At 46.8% G+C, this 9,323-nt stretch overlaps 1 long non-coding RNA gene across 1 annotated transcript; it reads right to left on the bottom strand.

Annotated features, from left to right (window-relative positions):
- Positions 1-6,540: 6,540 nt before the first annotated feature.
- On the bottom strand, positions 6,541-8,871 carry LOC118944732. Its single transcript, XR_005040035.1, has 4 exons — positions 8,170-8,871; positions 7,803-7,834; positions 7,275-7,306; positions 6,541-6,693 (listed from the first exon to the last, which is right to left on the bottom strand). It is a non-coding gene; the product is annotated as an uncharacterized LOC118944732 (long non-coding RNA).
- Between the last annotated feature and the right edge of the window lie 452 nt (positions 8,872-9,323).

The raw sequence follows: 9,323 nt of genomic DNA, 5'->3' as shown, positions 1-9,323 counted from the left end.
TTCAGTAACATTACATACAGGGGGCCATACGGAGGGTTGACTCACTGTCTCCTGTATGGTATTACTGTCCTTCATTAACATTACATACAGGGGGCCATACGGAGGGTTGACTCACTGTCTCCTGTATGGTATTACTGTCCTTCATTAACATTACATACAGGGGGCCATACGGAGGGTTGACTCACTGTCTCCTGTATGGTATTACTGTCTTTCATTAACATTACATACAGGGGGCCATACGGAGGGTTGACTCACTGTCTCCTGTATGGTATTACTGTCTTTCAGTAACATTACATACAGGGGGCCATACGGAGGGTTCACTCACTGTCTCAACTATGGTATTACTGCCAGGCCGTTCATTAACATTACATACAGGGGGCCATACGGAGGGTTGACTCACTGTCTCCTGTATGGTATTACTGCCCTTCATTAACATTACAAACAGGGGGCCATACGGAGGGTTGACTCACTGTCAGCTGCTGTGTTGCTGCTCAGGATATGATTGGTCAAATCCTGATATTTTCAGTTCTCCATGCGAGAATTAAAACCGTCTATAAAGGTACAGTCTTTTGGGCCAATGCCTCTAGAGATGTTTACCTCCAGTTCTGCAGGTAGCAGTGGTTCTATAGCAGCTGGACCAGAGAAAAACCCAGTGTTTATTTTTGGATCACTCTCCCCTTACTATGAAGCTACTTATATCAAATACACAGCCTATTCATCGCCCTTGGTTAGTATACCGACACAGGACCCAGATGCAGATCCAGGACCCAGATGCAAAAACAGGACCCAGATAGAGACACTGGACCCAGATGCAAAAACAGGACCCAGATAGAGACACTGGACCCAGATGCAAAAAAGGGACCCAGATGCAGACACTGGACCCAGGACCCAGATGCAGACACAGGACCCAGATGCAGACACAGGACCCAGATGCAGACACTGGACCCAGGACCAAGATGCAAAAACAGGACAAAGATAGAGACACAGGACCCAGATGCAGATCCAGGACCCAGATGCAAAAACAGAACCCAGATAGAGACACTGGACCCAGATGCAAAAACAGGACCCAGATGCAGACACTGGACCCAGGACCCAGATGCAGACACAGGACCCAGATGCAGACACAGGACCCAGATGCAGACACAGGACCCAGATGCAGACACTGGACCCAGGACCCAGATGCAAAAACAGGACAAAGATAGAGACACAGGACCCAGATGCAGACACTGGACCCAGATGCAGACACAGGACCCAGATGCAGACCCAGGACCCAGGTGCAGATACAGGACTGAGATGCAGACACAGGACCCAGATGCAGATACAGGACCCAGATGCAGACACAGGACCCAGATGCAGACACAGGACCCAGATGCAGAAACAGGACCCAGATGCAGACACAGGACCAAGATGCAGAAACAGGACCCAGATGCAGAACCCAGGACCCAGATGCAGAAACAGGACCCAGGACCCAGGACCCAGGACCCAGATGCAGAAACAGGACACAGATGCAGAAACAGGACCCAGATGCAGTCACAGGACCCAGATGCAGATGCAGGACTGAGATGCAGACACAGGACCCAGATGCAGATACAGGACCCAGATAGAGACACAGGACCCAGATGCAGACACTGGACCCAGATGCAGAAACAGGACCCAGATGCAGAAACAGGACCCAGATGCAGAAACAGGACCCAGATGCAGACACAGGACCCAGATGCAGACACGGTACCCAGATGCAGATACAGGACCCAGATGCAGACACAGGACCCAGATGCAGACACAGGACCCAGATGCAGACACAGGACCCAGATGCAGAAACAGGACACAGATGCAGACACAGGACCCAGATGCAGACACAGGACCCAGATGCAGAAACAGGACCCAGATGCAGAAACAGGACCCAGATGCAGAAACAGGACCCAGATCAAATCAAATCAAATCAAATGTATTTATATAGCCCTTCGTACATCAGCTGATATCTCAAAGTGCTGTACAGAAACCCAGCCTAAAACCCCAAACAGCAAGCAATCCAGGTGTAGAAGCACGGTGGCTAGGAAAAACTCCCTAGAAAGGCCAAAACCTAGGAAGAAACCTAGAGAGGAACCAGGCTATGTGGGGTGGCCAGTCCTCTTCTGGCTGTGCCGGGTGGAGATTATAACAGAACATGGCCAAGATGTTCAAATGTTCATAAATGACCAGCATGGTCGAATAATAATAAGGCAGAACAGTTGAAACTGGAGCAGCAGCACAGCCAGCTGGACCCAGATGAAGACAAAGGACCCACAGGACCCAGGTGCAGAAACAGGACCCAGATGCAGACACAGGACCCAGATGCAGACACAGGACCCAGATGCAGATACAGACACAGGACCCAGGACCCAGATGCAGACACAGGACCCAGATGCAGATACAGGACCCAGATGCTGACACAGGACCCAGATGCAGACACAGGACCCAGATGCAGATACAGGACCCAGATGCAGATACAGGACCCAGATGCAGATGCAGGACCCAGATTCAGACACAGGACCCAGATGCAGACCCTGGACCCAGGACCCAGATTCAGACACAGGACCCAGGACCCAGATGCAGACACAGGACCCAGATGCAGATACAGGCCCCAGATGCAGACACAGGGCCCAGATGCAGATACAGGACCCAGATGCAGACCCTGGACCCAGGACCCAGATGCAGACACAGGACCCAGATGCAGACCCTGGACCCAGGACCCAGATGCAGACACAGGACCCAGATGCAGAAACAGGACCCAGATGCAGATACAGGACCCAGATGCAGACCCTGGACCCAGGACCCAGATGCAGACACAGGACCCAGATGCAGAAACAGGACCCAGATGCAAATACAGGACCCAGGACCCAGGACCCAGATGCAGACACAGGACCCAGATGCAGACCCTGGACCCAGGACCCAGATGCAGACACAGGACCCAGATGCAGAAACAGGACCCAGATGCAGATACAGGACCCAGATGCAGACCCTGGACCCAGGACCCAGATGCAGACACAGGACCCAGATGCAGAAACAGGACCCAGATGCAAATACAGGACCCAGGACCCAGGACCCAGATGCAGATACAGGACCCAGGACCCAGGACCCAGATGCAGAACCAGGACCCAGATGGTTTGAGCTTTGGTATTTATTATAATCCTAGGGATTGACAGAAGGCAGGTTGGGTCCAAAACAGTACAGGGTGGCAGGCAGAGTGGTCAGGCAGGCAGAGTGGTCAGGCAGGCAGAGTGGTCAGGCAGGCAGAGTGGTCAGGCAGGCAGAGTGGTCAGGCAGGCAGAGTGGTCAGGCAGGCGAGCTCAGAGTCAGGACTGGCAAGGGCCAAAAGCAGGAGGACGAGAAAAAGAGAGACTGGGGAAAAACAGGAGCTGAGATAAAAAAACGCTGGTTGACTTGAACAAATAAGACGAACTGGCACAGACAGACAGAATACACAGGTATAAATACCCCCGGGGATAAGTTGGGAAGATGGACGCAACATGGAGGGGGGTGAAGACAAGCACAAGGCCAGATGAAACAGACCAGGGTGGGACAGTTAGGGTTATGAAGCTTATGAAGCTACAACCCATTTGGCAGAGCTTGAATATATATGTTTTAAGAATAATGGGTATATGTTGCACAATCCAGGTGTGGAAAGCTCTTAGAGATTTACCCAGAAAGACCGGAGTCGCTGCCAAAGGTGCTTCTGCAAAGTATTGACTCTGGGATCTGAATACTTATGTAAATGAGCTATTTCTGTATTCAATTTTAAATAGTTATAGCATTTTCTAAAAACATGTTTTCACAGTGACATTATGGGGTATTGTGTGTAGATGGGTGAGAACTACTTATTCCATTTTGAGTTCATGTTGTGATCGAGGGCTGATCTAGGGCTTTAATTAGTACATTATGTTGTGATCTAGGGCTGATCTAGAGTTGATCTAGGGTTGATATAGGGCTGATCTAGAGTTGATCTAGGGCTGATCTAGAGTTGATCTAGGGCTGATCTAGGGCTGATCTAGGGTTGATCTAGGGCTTTAATTAGTGCATTATGTTGTGATCTAGAGTTGATCTAGGGTTGATCTAGGGCTGATCTAGGGCTTTAATTAGTACATTATGTTGTGATCTAGGGCTGATCTAGAGTTGATCTAGGGTTGATATAGGGCTGATCTAGAGTTGATCTAGGGCTGATCTAGAGTTGATCTAGGGCTGATCTAGGGCTGATCTAGGGTTGATCTAGGGCTTTAATTAGTGCATTATGTTGTGATCTAGAGTTGATCTAGGGCTGATCTAGGGCTTTAATTAGTGCATTATGTTGTGATCTAGGGCTGATCTAGAGTTGATCTAGGGCTTTTATTAGTGCATTATGTTGTGATCTAGAGTTGATCTAGAGTTGATCTAGAGTTGATCTAGGGCTGATCTAGAGTTGATCTAGAGTTGATCTAGGGCTGATCTAGGGCTTTTATTAGTGCATTATGTTGTGATCTAGAGTTGATCTAGGGCTGATCTAGAGTTGATCTAGAGTTGATCTAGGGCTGATCTAGGGCTGATCTAGAGTTGATCTAGGGCTTTTATTAGTGCATTATGTTGTGATCTAGGGTTGATCTAGGGTTGATCTAGAGTTGATCTAGGGCTGATCTAGAGTTGATCTAGAGTTGATCTAGGGCTGATCTAGGGCTTTTATTAGTGCATTATGTTGTGATCTAGGGCTGATCTAGAGTTGATCTAGGGCTGATCTAGAGTTGATCTAGGGTTGATCTAGAGTTGATCTAGGGCTGATCTAGAGTTGATCTAGGGTTGATCTAGAGTTGATCTAGGGTTGATCTAGGGTTGATCTAGGGTTGATCTAGAGTTGATCTAGGGCTGATCTAGAGTTGATCTAGGGTTGATCTAGAGTTGATCTAGGGTTGATCTAGAGTTGATCTAGGGTTGATCTAGGGTTGATCTAGGGCTGATCTAGAGTTGATCTAGGGCTGATCTAGAGTTGATCTAGGGTTGATCTAGAGTTGATCTAGGGTTGATCTAGAGTTGATCTAGGGTTGATCTAGGGTTGATCTAGGGCTGATCTAGGGCTTTTATTAGTGCATCATGTTGTGATCTAGGGATGATCTAGGGTTGATCTAGAGTTGATCTAGGGCTTTAATTAGTGTATTATGTTGTGATCTAGGGTTGATCTAGGGCTGATCTAGAGTTGATCGAGGGCTGATCTAGAGTTGATCGAGGGCTGATCTAGGGCTGATCTAGGGCTTTAATTAGTGCATTATGTTGTGATCTAGAGTTGATCTAGGGCTGATCTAGAGTTGATCTAGGGTTGATCTAGAGTTGATCTAGGGCTGATCTAGGGCTTTTATTAGTGCATCATGTTTTGATCTAGGGATGATCTAGGGTTGATCTAGGGTTGATCTAGAGTTGATCTAGGGTTGATCTAGGGTTGATCTAGGGCTGATCTAGGGCTTTTATTAGTGCATCATGTTGTGATCTAGGGATGATCTAGGGTTGATCTAGAGTTGATCTAGGGCTTTAATTAGTGTATTATGTTGTGATCTAGGGTTGATCTAGCTGATCTAGAGTTGATCTAGAGTTGATCTAGAGTTGATCTAGAGTTGATCTAGGGTTGATCTAGGGCTGATCTAGGGCTTTTATTCGCGCATTATGTTGTGATCTAGGGTTGATCTAGCTGATCTAGAGTTGATCTAGAGTTGATCTAGAGTTGATCTAGAGTTGATCTAGAGTTGATCTAGGGCTTTAATTAGTGTATTATGTTGTGATCTAGGGTTGATCTAGCTGATCTAGAGTTGATCTAGAGTTGATCTAGAGTTGATCTAGAGTTGATCTAGGGTTGATCTAGGGCTGATCTAGGGCTTTTATTCGCGCATTATGTTGTGATCTAGGGTTGATCTAGAGTTGATCTAGAGTTGATCTAGAGTTGATCTAGGGCTGATCTAGAGTTGATCTAGAGTTGATCTAGAGTTGATCTAGAGTTGATCTAGAGTTGATCTAGGGCTGATCTAGAGTTGATCGAGGGTTGATATAGAGTTGATCTAGAGTTGATCTAGAGTTGATCTAGAGTTGATCTAGGGCTTTTATTAGTGTAATATGTTGTGATCTAGGGTTGATCTAGATTAGGGATTATTATTATTTGCCAGGTCGCAATTGTAAATGAGAACTTGTTCTCAACTTGCCTACCTGGTTTAATAAAGGTAAAATAAAAAATAAATAAATAAATTAGGGATGTATCTTGTGATATAGGGCTGATCTAAGGGCTATTATTAGTGATTTATGTTGTGATCTAGGACTGATCTAGGGCTGATCTAGGGCAGTAAGGATTACTGATGAAGACATCCAAGCAGTCCTAGATGTATAAAACCCTGCATAAACCCCAAGCACAAACACTCTGTCTCAACTTCTATAGTACTATATCCCTACTCACCTCTATAGTCTGTTACCCTGCTCACCTCTATAGTCTGTTACCCTGCTCACCTCTATAGTCTGTTACCCTGCTCACCTCTATAGTCTGTTACCCTGCTCACCTCTATAGTCTGTTACCCTGCTCACCTCTATAGTCTGTTACCCTGCTCACCTCTATAGTCTGTTACCCTGCTCACCTCTATAGTCTGTTACCCTGCTCACCTCTATAGTCTGTTACCCTGCTCACCTCTATAGTCTGTATTCTGTTACCCTACTCACCTCTATAGTCTGTTACCCTGCTCACCTCTATACTCTGTATTCTGTTACCCTACTCACCTCTATAATCTGTTACCCTGCTCACCTCTATACTCTGTATTCTGTTACCCTACTCACCTCTATAGTCTGTAGTCTGTTACCCTGCTCACCTCTATACTCTGTATTCTGTTACCCTACTCACCTCTATAGTCTGTTACCCTGCTCACCTCTATAGTCTGTAGTCTGTTACCCTACTCACCTCTATAGTCTGTTACCCTACTCACCTCTATAGTCTGTTACCCTACTCACCTCTATAGTCTGTAGTCTGTTACCCTGCTCACCTCTATAGTCTGTTACCCTGCTCACCTCTATAGTCTGTTACCCTACTCACCTCTATAGTCTGTTACCCTGCTCACCTCTATAGTCTGTAGTCTGTTACCCTACTCACCTCTATAGTCTGTTACCCTACTCACCTCTATAGTCTGTTACCCTACTCACCTCTATAGTCTGTAGTCTGTTACCCTGCTCACCTCTATAGTCTGTTACCCTGCTCACCTCTATAGTCTGTTACCCTACTCACCTCTATAGTCTGTTACCCTGCTCACCTCTATACTCTGTAGTCTGTTACCCTGCTCACCTCTATAGTCTGCTACCCTGCTCACCTCTATAGTCTGCTACCCTACTCACCTCTATAGTCTGTTACCCTGCTCACCTCTATAGTCTGTTACCCTGCTCACCTCTATAGTCTGTTACCCTGCTCACCTCTATAGTCTGTTACCCTGCTCACCTCTATAGTCTGCTACCCTACTCACCTCTATATTCTGTTACCCTGCTCACCTCTATAGTCTATATTCTGTTACCCTGCTCACCTCTATAGTCTGTTACCCTGCTCACCTCTATAGTCTGTTACCCTGCTCACCTCTATAGTCTGTTACCCTGCTCACCTCTATACTCTGTAGTCTGTTACCCTGCTCACCTCTATAGTCTGTTACCCTGCTCACCTCTATAGTCTGTTACCCTGCTCACCTCTATACTCTGTAGTCTGTTACCCTGCTCACCTCTATAGTCTGTTACCCTGCTCACCTCTATAGTCTGTTACCCTGCTCACCTCTATAGTCTGTTACCCTGCTCACCTCTATACTCTGTAGTCTGTTACCCTGCTCACCTCTATAGTCTGTTACCCTGCTCACCTCTATACTCTGTAGTCTGTTACCCTACTCACCTCTATAGTCTGTTACCCTGCTCACCTCTATAGTCTGCTACCCTGCTCACCTCTATAGTCTGCTACCCTGCTCACCTCTATAGTCTGTTACCCTGCTCACCTCTATAGTCTGTAGTCTGTTACCCTGTTCACCTCTATAGTCTGTAGTCTGTTACCCTGCTCACCTCTATAGTCTGTAGTCTGTTACCCTGCTCACCTCTATAGTCTGTAGTCTGTTACCCTGCTCACCTCTATAGTCTGTTACCCTGCTCACCTCTATAGTCTGCTACCCTGCTCACCTCTATAGTCTGTTACCCTGCTCACCTCTATAGTCTGTTACCCTGCTCACCTCTATAGTCTGCTACCCTGCTCACCTCTATAGTCTGCTACCCTGCTCACCTCTATAGTCTGCTACCCTGCTCACCTCTATAGTTTGTTACCCTACTCACCTCTATAGTCTATATTCTGTTACCCTGCTCACCTCTATAGTCTGTAGTCTGTTACCCTGCTCACCTCTATAGTCTGCTACCCTGCTCACCTCTATAGTCTGCTACCCTGCTCACCTCTATAGTTTGTTACCCTACTCACCTCTATAGTCTATATTCTGTTACCCTGCTCACCTCTATAGTCTGTAGTCTGTTACCCTGCTCACCTCTATAGTCTGCTACCCTGCTCACCTCTATAGTCTGCTACCCTACTCACCTCTATAGTCTATATTCTGTTACCCTGCTCACCTCTATAGTCTGTAGTCTGTTACCCTACTCACCTCTATAGTCTGCTACCCTGCTCACCTCTATAGTCTGCTACCCTGCTCACCTCTATAGTTTGTTACCCTACTCACCTCTATAGTCTATATTCTGTTACCCTGCTCACCTCTATAGTCTGTAGTCTGTTACCCTGCTCACCTCTATAGTCTGTAGTCTGTTACCCTGCTCACCTCTATACTCTGTAGTCTGTTACCCTGCTCACCTCTATAGTCTGTAGTCTGTTACCCTGCTCACCTCTATAGTCTGTAGTCTGTTACCCTGTTCACCTCTATAGTCTGTAGTCTGTTACCCTGCTCACCTCTATAGTCTGTAGTCTGTTACCCTGCTCACCTCTATAGTCTGTAGTCTGTTACCCTGCTCACCTCTATAGTCTGTAGTCTGTTACCCTGCTCACCTCTATAGTCTGTAGTCTGTTACCCTGCTCACCTCTATAGTCTGTAGTCTGTTACCCTGCTCACCTCTATACTCTGTAGTCTGTTACCCTGCTCACCTCTATAGTCTGTAGCCTGTTACCCTGCTCACCTCTATAGTCTGTAGTCTGTTACCCTGCTCACCTCTATAGTCTGTAGTCTGTTACCCTGTTCACCTCTATAGTCTGTAGTCTGTTACCCTGCTCACCTCTATAGTCTGTAGTCTGTTACCCTGCTCACCTCTATAGTCTGTAGTCTGTTACCCTACTCACCTCT

This window comes from Oncorhynchus mykiss, chromosome 3, assembly GCF_013265735.2.
Source record: "Oncorhynchus mykiss isolate Arlee chromosome 3, USDA_OmykA_1.1, whole genome shotgun sequence".
NCBI classification, from domain to species: Eukaryota; Metazoa; Chordata; class Actinopteri; order Salmoniformes; family Salmonidae; genus Oncorhynchus; species Oncorhynchus mykiss.
The sequence above is the reverse complement of the archived record's forward strand: the minus strand, read 5'-3'. Positions and strand labels throughout refer to the sequence as shown.